This window comes from Anomaloglossus baeobatrachus, chromosome 8 (assembly GCF_048569485.1).
Source record: "Anomaloglossus baeobatrachus isolate aAnoBae1 chromosome 8, aAnoBae1.hap1, whole genome shotgun sequence".
NCBI lineage: Eukaryota > Metazoa > Chordata > Amphibia > Anura > Aromobatidae > Anomaloglossus > Anomaloglossus baeobatrachus.
In genome coordinates, this window is record NC_134360.1 from 190,138,162 (window position 1) to 190,155,677 (window position 17,516).

The following is a 17,516-nucleotide window of genomic DNA, read 5'->3' on the forward strand; positions in this document are numbered from 1 at the left end:
CCCTAAGGGTAGCGTCACACTAAACCACGCAACCAGCGATTCCACCAGCGATCTGACCTGGCAGGGATCGTTGGTGCGTCGCTACATGGTCACTGGTGAGCTGTCAATCAGGCAGATCTCCAAAGCAATCAGAGATCAGTCACCAGCCACCAGCGACCTGTGTAATGACGCTGTGCTTCGTAACCATGGCACACATCGGGTTACTAAGCAAAGCGCTTTGCTTGGATACCCGATATGTACCTTGGTTACCAGCGTCTGCAGCTGCCAGAAGCCGGCTCCCTGCACACGTAACCATGGTACACATCGAGTTACTAAGCAAAGTGCCTTGCTTGGATACCCGATATGTACCTTGGTTACCAACTTACCGCAGGCTGCCAGAAGCCGGCTCCCTGCTCCCTGCACATTCAGATCATTGGCTCCCGCTGTGAAACACAGCAATGTGTGCTTCACAGCGGGAGAGCAATGACCAAAAAATGGTCCAGGACATTCAGCAACGACCGGCGACCTCACAGCAGGGGCCAGGTCGTTGCTGGATGTCACACACAGCGACATCGCTAGCAAGATCGCTGTTGCGTCACAAAAAACGTGACTCAGCAGTGATGTCCCTAGCGATGTCGCTTAGTGAGATGTGTCCTTAAAGTATTAATCTACTATGTTAAGTATTACGAATGAGTAAGTCAATTTGCAGGACCCTGATCCAGTGGACATGAAATTATTCCATGACTTTGTAGTGATTTGGAAAACTGCTCTGGAAACTGCTAATGGTGGGTGTCAGGGCGTATGATTTTACAGAGCTGATGACAGTACAGTAGGTAAGAGAGAGGGGGAGGTAGGTGAGCAGGTAACTGCTGCATAAAAATCAATGGGCTGTAGAGATGTGGCTAGTATATCAGGAGTTAACACTTAAGTGTTGTATGTAGCTACAATGCATACTCTGTCATGCCCTGGTGGTCGATCATCTATTGCACTAATTAAGATAAAAGCTTTCCTTGCAGGAGAATGACAGCAGATGGAAAAAGCAAGTCTATTGCAAACTTGCTTATTTTCATGTTGTCTAACAACCCAATTTAATAACATGAGAATACTCCTTTAAGTAATTCAGCTGTGAAAGCAAACATCCTAAAATATAATCACATTAAAATTACACTATTTAAATCCAATAGCTGTTAAAGAAGCACTCCCACTAACTTTTTTTATGTATTGCAGTGTGAGTGTGATAAAATACTCACCTACTGCCACTCTCTCTGGTGTCCAGCATTTTTCGCTGCTTCTCACTGAAGTAATTGATCTTGCTAACTACCTGCCTGTTGTGCCCGACACAGATTTCTGCTGTTATAGAGTGGTCATAGACCGCTCCTGCTGGCAATTCAGTGGCTTATGACTGTGTGGTGTGCTTTCTAACTGTGAGGACCCACCTGTCAATCAGCATGACACCTGCAGTCACGCTCAGTGGACAAAGCAGCCTGGAAGAAGAAGAGCTGCTCAGTTGACATGGAGCACCTGACTCATTGGCATGAGGAGTCAGTGACCGCTTTGTGCAGACACTGGGTACAACAGGCAGATACCGTGTTTCCCCCGAAAATAGGATCTACCCCAAAAATAAGCTCTAGAAGTGGCTCTATACAAAATGAATATTCACCACTTCTCCTGCCCATGCCTCTCTGTCAGTATCATTGATTGGGTGCAGTCAGACTGCTGTACTCGCCCTCTGATAATACAAAATTAACTATTTGCCTTTTTTTTCCACCCACTCCTCTGCGTCTGTGTCAGTGATTCAGTCAGACTGCTGTATTTGTTGTCCGACAATTGCATTGCAATGCTCAGACTGGCCGGTTGCTTTCCTTACCCGATTGTGACAGCATGTATTTGTCATGCTTAGGTCAGAAGAGTCACTGGCCAGTCTGAGGATGGCGGTGTGATCGTTGGACCAGGAATTCAACAATCTGACTGGATCATTGACACTTGCGCAGAGGGGTCAGCAGGGTAAGATGTAAATATTCATTTTTGTATTAACAGCAGATGAGTTCAGCAGTCTGACTGCACCCAATCAATGATGCCGGCACATAGGAGTGGGCAGGGAAAGAGGTAAATATTCATTTTGTATTAACAGCTGGCGAGTACAGGAATTTGACTGCACCCAGTCAATGTCACAGCATAGAGAGGTGGGAGGAAAAAGAGGTGGACAGTCATTTTGTATTAACAGTGGGTGAGTACAGCAGTTTGGCTGCACCAAATCAATGACACAAGCACAGAGAGGCGGGGGAGGGAAGTGAATATTCAATTTGTATTAACAGCTGGCAAGTATATGAATCTAACTGCACCCAATCAATGACACCAGCACAGAGAGGTGGAAGTAGAAAGAGATGGACAGTCATTTTATATTAACAATGGGTGAGTACAACAGTCTGACTGCACCCAATTAATGGCGCAAGCACAGAGATGTGGGAGGGAGAAGAGGTGAATATTCATTTTGCATTAACAGCAGGCAAGAACAACAGTCTGTCTGTATCCAATCAAAAATAGCGGCACAGAGAGGTGGAATTATTAGGGTGAACTCTTAACCAGGGTTCACATGTTGCCTGCTGCCTAACCTAATTGGTGTAGATCAAGTGCAGGCTTAATAGAATTTACACCGGACAAAGGGTCAGATGTGAACTCTCATCTTGATCAAAGCAAAATGGCACAAAAAAAAACAGAGAAAAAACATGTGGCATCTTATATAGGCTAGGGGCATGGATATGTTGGAAAGTGACCATTTAGCGGGACAGTTCATGGATTAACCAATGGGCAGATCTGTGGTGATGCTGATGGGAGGGTCTATAACGTAATCTGGGCAGATCTGTGGTGATGCTGATGGGAGGGTCTATAACATAATCTGGGCAGATCTGTGGTGATGCTGATGGGTATATCTATGATGTCATCTGGGTGGATCTGCAGTGATGTTGATGGGCGGTTCTATAATGTCATTGGGGCGGATCCATGGATACCTCTGAAGACTGGCTTGTGTATAGAGAATTGCTTTCATTGAACATACTTCCCACAGTCTTCTATGTCCAGAGGTAAATTAAGTATTTGAGTATTTGATCTAATGGCTCTCCTCAATAGACTGGGGAAGGGGTGAATATTCATCACAGATGCTGTGGAGACACGGGGCTCAGTGGGTGCTCTCGTCCACTAAAACCCGCCGCCTTTAGAAAGACAGTGTGGCTCAGGGCTCATCCCAACTGAACGCCGGCCTCCTTAACCGTGGGCGTAACACTACTCAGACAACACAGGGTGAGGGAACCACAATAATTAGACTTTATTGGATCCCCAAACAATTAACGGCACATAACATATAACCAGCAAAACACACAAATGTAACAGGCAACAGAGTCTCCCCCTTCCGCTGGCTCACCAGGGATTTAGAATGTCCTTGCCTCAGAGCTTCCAGGGCTACTCACCCCAATCCAACAGCACCCCGCTTTTGGCGGGCACCCACCGTGACTGGAATAACGCCAGATTTAGGAAGCTGTGTGAGGTCTGCAAAGTCTGTAACAGGTGACTGAACTGTCCCAACCTGAGTGTCCTCCTTAGGTAGTCCTGGTATGATGATACAATCCTGACAGCCGGAGTCGAAATCCCTAGGCTGTGGATATGGTCTCCAACCGGAACCGGAGCCCCTAGATTGAAGCCATAAGATATCCTGATCCTCTAGTCAGCTCCAAAGAGCTTAGACAGGATCCATCAGCATCCAACAACCTTCATCAACCTGGTGGCTTAAAGAAGTCCTCTCTTATAGCCACAGCCTTCCACTTAAATACACTGCGTCCTCATCGATTGGTTGGACAAGATCGCCTCTCCTATTGGATGAATCTCAAGCTGCATGGACAATGTTCATTTAAATGATGTGCATAGAAAGACTGAAGGTATACATATGGAGCCTGCAAGTCTACAACTAGACAATGGCTACTAAGGTAATCACATTAGCAATGCACAACTACAATACAATGATTACTGGAAGAGTCTGGAGATACAATACGTCTGGCTTTCAGTGGCCAACACAATTTACATTGAGTCAACAAGAGTCTTGTAAAAACAATGAGGGACTTCTCCCCCATCTATAGACAATCTATCATGCTGTCTGGCTGATTTTTAAGAAACTTTAACCCATGAGAGTCCATGTCGTCACAGATGCCAATTAGAAATATTAAATGCCACTGAAAATTAGTCCTAGCGCATCTTTCAGAGCAAAACATAATATAAGACCCTCTGTCATTTTTGGAGAAACACAATAGTTAGCAACTACTTGCATGATAGTTATCAGGCACAAAGTCAAAAATAAATGATGGACAAACCCTTTAAGTAAAACATTTTGAGCAGTTCCTATGTCACATCCAAATTTGGGAAAAAAATTCTTTGCTCAATTCAAAAGTGATCGTAGTCATGTTGTACAACTGCTGCATACTGAATCTTTTGTATCCATTGTGAGAAAACATAGCACAGACTTGTAAATGAGAGTGTTGATGCATGACTGAAGATACATGTCTCTGAAGCTCCTGTGGCATTTCACAATACTAGCGAGTGTATCTATTTGGGGTGAAAGTATTTCAGAGCTGTTAAGGTTTATAGTACATTTCCTCATCTAATATTCTGAGTTGAGTTTATGTACTCCTTGTGGGCAATAAACATTGCAAGCTCTTTTAAGCTACTCCAGAAACGCTGCTTTATATATACTGATTATAAATTCAGGAACATAACCCGCGCTGAACCGTTTATCTTATGTACTTATTCCACCAACATTCAAACTGACAAGTCTACTATTTCCAGCGTTTCTTTTCATATCTTAATGTATGCTTTTTCAGATAACGCTCAGACATCACCAAACTTTACATGTTTTTTTGATTTTCAACATAAACTAAGGGGCAGATTTACAGCACATGTACTCAGTCATTCATTTTATTTTGAGATCTTTGAAGAAGACTTCAAACCCTGTGAAAATATAACCCAAATGCAAGTTTGCTTTGCAGTCTGTACAAACATGTTTAAGATGCTATATGTCAAGATGGAATACGTGGAAGCTTAATTGAAGCTTTAAGTATATTCAGAGCAAGTGGCAGAAAGTGATACAGGGTTCCTCTCCCTGGAAATGAACGACATTTGGTAAGATGAATACTAGCGAAAAAAAAAAGGGGGAACAAACAATCATTGTACAAAGATGTCTTCCTAATTCCAAAAGAAGAAACCAGTGTAATACTTTGATGCCACCGAGGCTCAGATCTTGAGTAAGCAATTCATGGCATCCTTCTATAAATGCACAGATTTGCTTACGTCAATGTGTGGTTTTGTACAGCGCTCTTCCTTTTTCAAACTAAATGGTTCTGAGTCATAATATAAAGGGACATCCAGACTAATATTAAATTATGAGATGGGACGCTTTGTGCTTAAAGAACACCTCACATCTTAAATAACTGTATTTAATAAAATGGAACATGATGAGATCTCTTTTCTTTTGGGAGAAAAAAAAACTTTCATAGTGGCATGGAATATGGGAAAAGTTTTTTCTTGCAAAATTGTACATAGCCTTAGTACTATAGTTGTTACGCTAGGTACAGGGAACTACCAAGCAAATGGCGAAAGGGAAGGGAAACCTTGTGTCTAGGGAAGAGAAAGCTGGTGACTCCTAACCAAACCTATGGGCCAAGTACACATAGCACAAAGCTTTTTCCAGGAATATAGGTGGTGCCCAGCCTTCTTGGGTGGTCTCGTAATCAATCCTACCACTGGTCCATTACCACCTTAGATAGATTCCACACCTATGCGCCGAGTTGGATACCTGACCCTAGGTATCCCTAGTGCTGGACCCTAAATAGTGAACAGCTGGGATGAGCTCTTCGTCAACCCCACTAAACACTAAAGAAGACACAAGACACAAGGAGGACACACAGGGGAAATGTGCATGAACTACTTATCCACAAATGACAGGTAGAAGTTCAGAAAATGTACAGATGAGTACAAGCGTCTTGCTTGCAACCAGAGCTTTAATAAACTGAATAATATGACCAGAACAAGTCAAGGGAAATGGGAGTATTTAAGCACATGGAGAATACTGATACTAAACAGCTAGATGGAAGGAGAGCTCTGCTGGGTCCTAAAGGGGAAGAGATAAAAACCCAGTAGAAAAGCTACCTAATACAATGAATACTAACAGCAGGAACAACAGAAAGTCAGGGAGCATTTTGCGCAGCCAAACGCTGTGACCTTCTATTGCCAGAAATCACATGACTGTATGTCACCTGTGACACACCCGTGACAATAGTGCATCATTTATGGGTTCATTATAGAATAACTATTGTGTCCTCTTAAAACATTATTAAATTCTAAGCCAAACAAATCCAAATAAAAAAAATGTTTTTACTTTTATTATTTTTTACATTAAAATAGTACAGTAAAAATATGGAAGTGTTATACTACCTTGTTTCAAATGGTGCCAACTGCTTACAGCAAAAGTGAATCCATTTTTACAAAAGGACAATAATCCTGCAGTGTCCATTCTTCTCTTCAACAAACCACATCTACCAGCATGGCGCCTCAACTTGAAAGTATGTAATACTGAATAGAGGTAGACATTAAATAACCACAGGGATGTGTTTAACCCTAGAACGCATACCTGGAGCCTCTTGTTTTCTATGGTAGATTTCTATGGTTGCGTGTTTTAGGGTTAAACTATCCTCATTGAAAGCATATAACCCAAATATCAAAGCCTGTATTCCAGTGATCAAATGATAAAATTTCATAAATGTCACTAGGGACCAATATAGGGTACCGTATATGTGCACTTAGATTCTGGAACTATGGTACAGTGTTCAATAGAAAACGCAGGGGACATTTGAGATTGCAGACAAACCTTGATTGAAAGATTTGCTATTGCAATTTAAATGTTAATTAACAGTTCACACAAAAAATATCAGAATTAGATTTAGGATCTTCTTCTTTAAACAGTGATCAGCAATTGTGTTAAGGCCCCGTTACACGCTACGATATATCGTCGGGGTCACGGATTCCGTGATGCACATCCGGCATCGTTTGACATATCGCAGCGTGTGACAGCTACAAGAGACTGTTAACGAGCAAAAGTACTCACCTTATCGTTGCTCGTTGACACGTCGTTCATTTTCAAAATATCGGTCACATTCCTGGATGCAGGTTGTTCGTCGTTCCTGAGGCAGCACACATCGCTCCATGTGACACCTCGGGAACGATGAACACAGCTTACCTGCGTCCCGCCGGCAATGAGGAAGGAATGGGGGGGGCAAGATGTTACTTCCTGCTCATCTCCACCCCTCCGCTTCTATTAGGCGGCCACTGTGTGACGTCGCTGTGATGCCGAAAATCCCTCCCCCTTCAGGAAGAGGATGTTCGCCGCCCACATCGAGGTTGTTCGGGAGGTAAGTACATGTGACAGGGGTTACCGACTTTGTGCGACACGGGCAACAAATTGCCCGTGACGCACAAACGATGCGGGCGGGTGATCGCATATGCGATCGCACGATAAATCGACGCGTGTAACGGGGCCTTAAGTTCACATGACAATTTTATTCCTAGCGGCTTGTGCTGTCAACATAGGCAAAGCCACTGAGTTCAGTTATTGTCAACGTGACATCAGCTGTGTAGACGAGAAAAAAAAGCCACTGGGAGTAAAGGTGAAGACTTAATGGTTTACCCAAGAACCAACAGTCGAGCACAGTTTGTTTTCTAAAGCCAATTCCTTCTTTGGGCTAGATGTTTTACAAAACCAGAAAACCCTTTAAGTCACATGCTTGGCAGCACAATAAAGCTAAATTTTGCATCATCCAATTAAAACCATTGGAATTTTAAAGAGGTATTCTCATCTCCAAGATCCTATCCCAATATATACAATGGTGAAGAAAAGAATTTAGTCAGCCACCAATTGTGCAAGTTCTCCCACTTAAAAAGATGAGGTCGGCCTGTAATTGACATTATAGGTAGACCACAACTATGAGAGACAAAATGAGAAAACAAATCCAGAAAATCACTTTGTCTGATTTGGCAAGATTTAAATTATGGTGGAAAATAAGTATTTAGTCACCTAAAACATGCAAGATTTTTGGCTCTCACTGACCTGTAACGTCTTCTTTAAGAGGCTCCTTTGTCCTCCACTCATTACTTGTAGTAATGGCACCTGTTTGAACTTGTTATCAGTATAAAAGACACTTGTCCACAACCTCAAACAGTCACACTCCAAACTCCACTATGGTGAAGACCAAAGAGCTGTCAAAGGACACCAGAAACCAAATTGTAGCTCTGCACCAGGCTGTGAAGACTGAATCTTCAATCGGCAAGCAGCTTGGTGTGATGACATCAACTGTGGGAGCAATAATAAGAAAATGGAAGACATACAAGACCACTGATAATCTCCCTTGATCTGGGGCTCCATTCACGATCTCACCCCGGGGGCTCAAAATGATCACAAGAATGATGAGAAAAAAAATCCCAGAACCACATGGAGAGACCTAGTGAATAACCTGCATAGAGCTAGGACCACCGTAACAAAGGCTACCATCAGTAACACACTACGTTGCCAGGGACTCAAATCCTGCAGTGCCAGATGTGTTCCCCTGCTTAAGTCAGTACATGTCCGAGCCCGCCTGAAGTTTGCTAGAAAGCATTTGGATTATCCAGAACAGTATTTGAGAGAAAGTCATATGGTCTGATAAAACCAAAGTAGAACTGTTTGGTAGAAACACAACTCATCGTGTTTGCAGAAAACAGAATGCTGAGTTGCAGCAAAAGAACACCATACCTACTGTGATGCATGGGAGTGGCAACATCATTCTATGGGGATGTTTCTTTACAAAGGGCCCAGGAGAACTGATCCAAGTACATGAAAGAATGAATGGGGCCATGTATCATGAGATCTTAAGTGCAAACTTCCTTCTATCAGCAAGGGCACTGAAGATGAAACGTGGCTGGGTCTTTCAGCATGATAATGATCCCAAGTGCACCGCCAGGGCAATGAAGGAGTGGCTTTGTACGACGCATATGAAGGTCCTGGAGTGGCCTAGCCAGTCTCCAGATCTCAACCCCATAGAAAACCTTAGTAGGCAGTTGAAAGTCCGTGTTGCCCAGCAACAGGTCCAAAACATCATTTCTCTAGAGGAGATCTGCATGGAGGAATGGGCCAACATACCACCAACAATGTGTGCCAACCTTATGAAGACTTACAGAAAACGTTTGACCTCTGTCATTGCCAACAAAGGATATATAACAAAATATTGAGATGTGATTCACCAAATACTTATTTTCCACCATAATTTGCAAAAACAATCTTGCCAAATCAGACACGGTGATTTTCTGGATTTGTTTTCTCATTTTGTCTTTCATAGTTGTGGACTACCTATGATGTCAATTACAGGCCGACCTCATCTTTTTAAGTGGGAGAACTTGCACAATTGGTGGCTGACTAAATACTTTTTTCCCCACTGTATAATATTATCACATACCGCCAATTAAAAATGTACTTTAGTTCTCCTGATTAGCTATGTCTCTTACCTCATGTGCAGGGCATTGCAGCTTAGGAATCTATGGTTACATCTACATGTATTGTGACAGTCAGATGCTAGTGGTTGTAACCATGGATACTTAAGCTGCAATGCCCTGCAGATGAGGTAAGTGACATTGCTACATCAGGAGAACTACGGTATACTACATTTCTAATTGGAGGTATTTCTAATATTATTATTATTATTATTATTATTATTATTACAGCTACTCATATTGGGATAGGATCTTGAAGACGGTAATACCCCTTTAAATATTAAAAGGTTCAATAAATTGTTGATATCAAAATTATTCCACCTCCAATGTAAATTTGGTTTATTAGTAAAATGTATAAATATTCTGCTATTTTCAATGGACAGGTGAAACAAAAGCTGTCGAAAAATCTTAACTAATATAAAGTATTTGCTCCAATTTCATCACAAAACATTTTTGCTGACTACTACAGGCTTAGAATTATTCAATCCCTTCATGAAAAGCTTCTTTAATATTTAGTAGAACGCCCTTTGGCTGTTATCACCTGCTGACCAAACATAATGCATAGCCAGACAACAGGGTATGTCAGACTACCTGAGGAACTTTAGGACATTCCTCGTGGACACTGGACAGCGGTCTCCACTGCATTCATATTTTTGAGTTATTAAGAGAGTGGTAAAATTAAGAGAAGGAAACAAGGAAAAGGTAAAAAAAAAAGAAAGGATAAGCATTAAATATTCTTAGAGATACAGATAGGAGCAGAGTCCGCAGATTCAAAGCTGGTTACACAATCTACACATGGATGGTTAAATGAAGCTAAACCCAGTGGCCTCGATACTCCTGATAAGGCCTAAGCCACACAGCATGAAAATCGGAGCGAGTGGAATACGCTAAAACATCGCATTCCACTCGGACCAATATTAGCCTATGTGCCAGCTCCCATGAGCAATTATTTTCTCAACCCTAATCGGACCGAGAAAACAGTCGCAGCATGCCGCGGGTGTAATGCGATCCTCTTTCTCTCGCACCCATTCAAGTCTATGGGGCGAGAGAAACATCGCACTGCACTCGCATTACATTGGTGTAATGCGAGTGCAGAGCGAGAATGGCAATAGCCAGCAACAGAGGAGAGAGGGAGATAAATCCGTCCCTCTCCTCCTCAGCGCCGGCTCTCCTCTCTTCAGCTCTGGTCTGCCCCTCCTCAGTGCCGGACCGCCCCTGCAACTGTGGTCCGATCGCACGATTGGACCTCAGTCACAATGACAATCGCATGACACTCAGTTCCCACTGTGCTGCCAGCGAGAGCTGAGTGTCATGTAAAGATCACAGTAGTCCATATGTGGCCTCGGCCTAAAGGCTGCTTTACACTGCCATTGCCTAGTAAAAGACTATGTGAGCAAGGATGGTTGACCTTAGGGAGATCAACATCCACCACTGTGGAGACACCATCACGTGTTTCTCAACGCAGTGATTCTATTTGGCATAGGTGGTCTCCTTGACTGGAGACTGCCCTTCCCGTGGTTGTTTCTTCCCGGTGAAAGACCTGGCTAGTTTTCCTGCCAGCGTTGAGAAACATGTGATGGTGTCTCCGCAGGCCTTCTTCCTTTGAATATTTCCCAGGGGGCATTGCTCTAGAATCACTGCGTTGAGAAACACGTGATGGTGTCTCCGCAGTGGTGGATGTTGATCTCCCTAAGGTCAACCATCCTTGCTCACATAGTCTTTTACTAGGCAATGTCCCACTAGCCAGATTCCTACTCCACACTGATGAGGGGCAAATACCCCGAAACGGCTGTCTGTGGATGGATACCATGTTTGGCATAGGTGGTCTCCTTGACTGGAGACTGCCCTTCCCGTGGTTGTTCCTTCCCGGTGAAAGACCTGGCTAGTTTTCCTGCCAGCGTTGAGAAACATGTGATGGTATCTCCGCAGGCTTTCTTCCTTTGAATATTTCCCAGGGGGCATTGCTCTAGAATCACTGCGTTGAGAAACACGTGATGGTGTCTCCGCAGTGGTGGATGTTGATCTCCCTAAGGTCAACCATCCTTGCTCACATAGTCTTTTACTAGGCAATGTCCCACTAGCCAGATTCCTACTCCACACTGATGAGGGGCAAATACCCCGAAACGGCTGTCTGTGGATGGATACCATGTTTGGCATAGGTGGTCTCCTTGACTGGAGACTGCCCTTCCCGTGGTTGTTCCTTCCCGGTGAAAGACCTGGCTAGTTTTCCTGCCAGCGTTGAGAAACATGTGATGGTGTCTCCGCAGGCCTTCTTCCTTTGAATATTTCCCAGGGGGCATTGCTCTAGAATCACTGCGTTGAGAAACACGTGATGGTGTCTCCGCAGTGGTGGATGTTGATCTCCCTAAGGTCAACCATCCTTGCTCACATAGTCTTTTACTAGGCAATGTCCCACTAGCCAGATTCCTACTCCACACTGATGAGGGGCAAATACCCCGAAACGGCTGTCTGTGGATGGATACCATGTTTGGCATAGGTGGTCTCCTTGACTGGAGACTGCCCTTCCCGTGGTTGTTCCTTCCCGGTGAAAGACCTGGCTAGTTTTCCTGCCAGCGTTGAGAAACATGTGATGGTGTCTCCGCAGGCCTTCTTCCTTTGAATATTTCCCAGGGGGTATTGCTCTAGAATCACTGCGTTGAGAAACACGTGATGGTGTCTCCGCAGTGGTGGATGTTCATCTCCCTAAGGTCAACCATCCTTGCTCACATAGTCTTTTACTAGGCAATGTCCCACTAGCCAGATTCCTACTCCACACTGATGAGGGGCAAATACCCCGAAACGGCTGTCTGTGGATGGATACCATGTTTGGCATAAGTGGTCTCCTTGACTGGAGACTGCCCTTCCCGTGGTTGTTCCTTCCCGGTGAAAGACCTGGCTAGTTTTCCTGCCAGCGTTGAGAAACATGTGATGGTGTCTCCGCAGGCCTTCTTCCTTTGAATATTTCCCAGGGGGCATTGCTCTAGAATCACTGCGTTGAGAAACACGTGATGGTGTCTCCGCAGTGGTGGATGTTGATCTCCCTAAGGTCAACCATCCTTGCTCACATAGTCTTTTACTAGGCAATGTCCCACTAGCCAGATTCCTACTCCACACTGATGAGGGGCAAATACCCCGAAACGGCTGTCTGTGGATGGATACCATGTTTGGCATAGGTGGTCTCCTTGACTGGAGACTGCCCTTCCCGTGGTTGTTTCTTCCCGGTGAAAGACCTGGCTAGTTTTCCTGCCAGCGTTGAGAAACGTGTGATGGTGTCTCCGCAGGCCTTCTTCCTTTGAATATTTCCCAGGGGGCATTGCTCTAGAATCACTGCGTTGAGAAACACGTGATGGTGTCTCCGCAGTGGTGGATGTTGATCTCCCTAAGGTCAACCATCCTTGCTCACATAGTCTTTTACTAGGCAATGTCCCACTAGCCAGATTCCTACTCCACACTGATGAGGGGCAAATACCCCGAAACGGCTGTCTGTGGATGGATACCATGTTTGGCATAGGTGGTCTCCTTGACTGGAGACTGCCCTTCCCGTGGTTGTTCCTTCCCGGTGAAAGACCTGGCTAGTTTTCTTGCCAGTGTTGAGAAACATGTGATGGTGTCTCCGCAGGCCTTCTTCCTTTGAATGTTTCCCAGGGGGCATTGCTCTAGAATCACTGCGTTGAGAAACACGTGATGGTGTCTCCGCAGTGGTGGATGTTGATCTCCCTAAGGTCAACCATCCTTGCTCACATAGTATAGTATTTTGTATCCTCCCTTGCCCAGGAGCTGTGGTTTGATCAGACCATGTCCCAAAATGCTTTACCTCACAAAAAGAATCAGCTGTGATCCCGTGCTGTAATGTTTTATACTATTTTGTGTCCTTCCCAGCCCAGGAGATGTGGTATGATCAGACCATGTCCCTGTATGGTCAGACATAGCCATTACACAGTACATAGCAGGGACACATATATAAGATTATCTCAGAGCAGGAACATTTTTTTAAACACATCCAATTTTGGAAATTATTATTATTCCAAGATCTGAAGAGGATGAAAAATTCTGAGACTGTCAGTCAGTAAAAGCGACACATTCTTTAGAATTTGGAGAAAACACTTGTTTTTTTACTTGTGTTGAGCCAAATTAATTAACGTCATCATCACTGTCCCCATTGGGGATCACAATCTAAATTTCCTATCAGTATGTCTTTGGAGTGTGGGAGGAAACCCACACAAACAAAGGTAGAACATAAAAACATCTTGCTGATATTGTGCTTGGTGGGATTTGAACCCAGGACCCTAGTGCTGCTTGTTTTCGTGCTAAACACTGAGCCATCATGCTGCCCAAATAAGCTGTTTTTGTTTGATTGGTTTATTGCAAATAGCTGAAAATTTGTCTAGTGTGTCCAGCTGGGCAGGTCCCTGAGACCTCTGGGGACCCATCGCTCCAGGTCACCTCCACTTCAATCCTCGTAGAAGGATAGGCCAACTGCTTCCACTGCTGGAGGCCCCACCATGCAGATAGATTCCTCCCATGCCGGGAACAGTGGGAGGCAGCAGGCCGGTCTGAAACCTGACATGGAGGGTCCCAAAAGGGGCTCCTGATGCGGCGCCTGAATCGGGGGGTTCCTCTTGAATTAAGCATGCTTGAGGCCTGGTCCTCCAAGACCGGCACACCCTGGGGGGACTAAGCATGGTAACTCCTGGCCCCCTATAGAAGGCTCTGCACCAATCGGCTACAGGAACTCCAGCTGTGTTTCTCAGCTGATGGAGCTTAGTATCCACAGATTCCATTTTTTTATTTTTTAGCAACCAAGGAAAGCAATAGGGCAGATTACTTCTCTTTAGCGTGAGCCTGAAATGACTGTCGCTTGTGTAGAGCGCTGCCACACCCCAGGCCCTTGGAATACTCGGTTCCGGGTGGTGGATAATTGGGATCGCCGTCACAGGTAGCCGTGCCCGGTTCTGTTACCTGGGGGGGGGGGGGGGAGGCGCTCGTTAACAGGGTTATTTTATATGTCACTTGTGACGCCACTGGCGGGTTGCGGTAATAAGATGTCCCGCCGCTGCTGTGGTTTTAGGGACAGATGGTATAGCAGCAAGTGTGTTCGCACCCTCCACCAGTAGGGGCATAAGTCCCATGTAGGTGTGCTGCGCCTTGTGGTGCACCAGTAATAAACACGACACAGTTCTTGCAGATTAACTGGTAATTTACTCACAGGATGTTGCAAGTGCAGTTTGGTACGGCTGGTCAACCGACTTTCCTTTGTCCCGGTGCTGACGTGAGTCACAGTTGAGCCCTCCGTGCACATGCAGAGCTGATGGTCCCCTTGCCTGAAGCTGTTGGTGACCTGCGGCGCTCCGCTACTTTGTTTTCCAGGCCCAGTATGACAGGCCTCGCGGTCCCTTGTGGGGTAGGCTACTTCTCTGTGCCCTCTCCCGGGTCCTATATATGAGGCTGTGTCCCTGAGCCTATGGGTGGTGTGGTACCCTGGAAGTCACCATACACGGCTGGATCAGCAGACCGTTTGGAGCTGTTGTCTACTCTGGGGTCCAGAACCCCCTCGTTCGTAGTGCCTGGGATCTATCTACCCTCAGGCTATTACCTCCTAGTCGCCTTTTGGGGGTCTTCTCACAATCCTCACACCCCTCTCACTCACTGGCTCCTTTCAACTGTCACTCCTTCAACTGTCGTTTTTTTCCTCTCTGACAACTGTGCCTAGCAAGACCTGTTGCTTCCCACAAGCCACACCCCTTTCCCAGGCTAACAGCTAAGGGATTGGTTCTCACACCTGACCACTGTTAACTCTCTACATGCTGCGCCCAGGTCTCAGGGAATATGCCCCTACCTGTGTGTGAGGTGTGGGTTGTCAGCATAGGGTGTTCCAGAAAGCCTTAGGATCCTGCAGATCACTGGGGTAGCATATCCCAGGGTGCTGCATTCCCCCTTGGTTAAGACCAGCATGTCCGCGGGCTGCAAAACAAGAAAATCTGCAAAATATATATTATTTGTAAAACAGCAATAAATAACAAATATACATTTGTAACAGGTTAGTACTCTGTACACTTTTCTTCCCACCACCCACAGTCTCTGAGGCCACTATCTGGTGGATCTCTCCGAACGTCCTGGTGACTGTTCCCTGTGGGGACTGTCCTAGGGAGCACATCACCGGTTATGATGGTGATGGGGGTCTCAGCCTGCTTCGCTGCAGACCCTCCCTGCGACTTCCGGCTCACCTTTTAGGGTGTTGGGAACAAAAGTTCAGTTCCTGGGTAATCCCAATGAAAAGCACCACGTATGCAACTATATACAAATGTTTTTATGCCACGCCAGTCCTGTGGCTTAGGTCCATAAAAACAAAGGATGGGGTAAAACCTGGATTCTTCCCAAAGGGAGGCACACTTCTTCAACAAACATTACGAACAGTTGTTAGTGACCCAAAAGTCCATACAGGTCAGTCTCTGTAGGGTTACCACGCTTAATATACATTATTTACATTTTACATACAGTTAATATGTATTTAATGACCATCTTTAGTAGTATTCCCACTCGCCTAGTCTGGATGGGGGATGACCAATGTTGCTTCTGTTTGACCTACGCAACTCTGGTGTGTCAATGTTGTCTGTGTTTTGTACTACACTTGGTATGGTAGGTTGACTTGGTAAGTATCCACATGTTCTTACCCTTACTGTAGGATTGACAAGGTCAATGTTTGCAGAACGTTCTGGTTCAACTTCCCCTGAGATTTCTTCTGGTTCTTGTACTGGTACAAGTTCTTCTTGTCTTGGTACAGGTTCTTCTGGTACTTGTGGAAAGGTGATACAAGGTATGACTATGGCTCCATTGTATTGTGGTCAATCTTCTGTGAAATCTCCTAATACAGTATAGATCATTTTCTTCTTTGGCTCAGGTTGAGATAGATTTACAATTCTTTCTGTACTTTCTTTTGGCACCAACTGTTCTGGGCATTTCTTTAAATGGTCTCTAGAAACAGCTGTTGATGTTTTTCCTTCATCTTTGCTAATAATACAGACTTTTTTGTTGTCAAAGTTAGATGTTTGGACAATGTAAGGTTCTTCTTCCCATTGATCATCAAGTTTATGAAGTCTTCTTTTTCTTTTTAGTACCCTTTCTCCAGGTGTCAATGGTACAGCTTTTGCGTTTTTATTGTAATCTCTTTCTTGTTTTTCCTTTCAACACATTCTTGAACTTTCTTGTATTGAGCTTGACGAGCTGTATTCCAATCACTTTGTGGATGGTCTTCAGGGTTTAGGACTCCCATGTCTAAGTCGACGGGTAATCTTCCTGGTCTTGCTCGCATAATATAAGCTGGGGTGAAGTTTGTAGACCCTACGGGGATGTTGTTATACATATCCACTAGGTCAGGCAATGTTTCTGGCCATTTGTTCCTATCTTCCAGTGGTAGGGTCTTTAGCACATCAATGATGATCTGATTCATTTTCTCACACATTCCATTTCCTTGAGGGTGATAGGATGTTGTACGAATCTTTTTACAACCATACATATTACAGAACTCTTGAAAAACTTCTGCTTCAAACGCTGGTCCTTGATCTGCAATTACTTGCTCTGGATAACCATGAGGTCTGCAAAAGTAGGCTTGAAACGCTTTTGCTGCTGTTTGTGCTGTTAGGTCCTTGACTGGTACTACTACAAGGAATCTTGAATAGTGGTCTACAATGGTAAGGGCATAAGTATAACCTTTGGTACTCGGTGTTAACTTCACATGGTCTAAGGCGACTAGTTCTAGAGGTTGTTTGGTAACAATAGGCTGCAGTGGTGCTCTTTGACTATCTCTGTCTTTTCTTCTTAAAGCACATGGACCACAATTTCTACACCAGTTTTTGATAAAAGATCTCATTCCAACCCAGTAGAATCTTTCACGGAGTAATATCTCAAGTTTCTTCCAACCGAAGTGTCCGGCGTCGTTGTGGTACGCTTCTAACACTATTGGGACGTCTCTTTTTGGTATT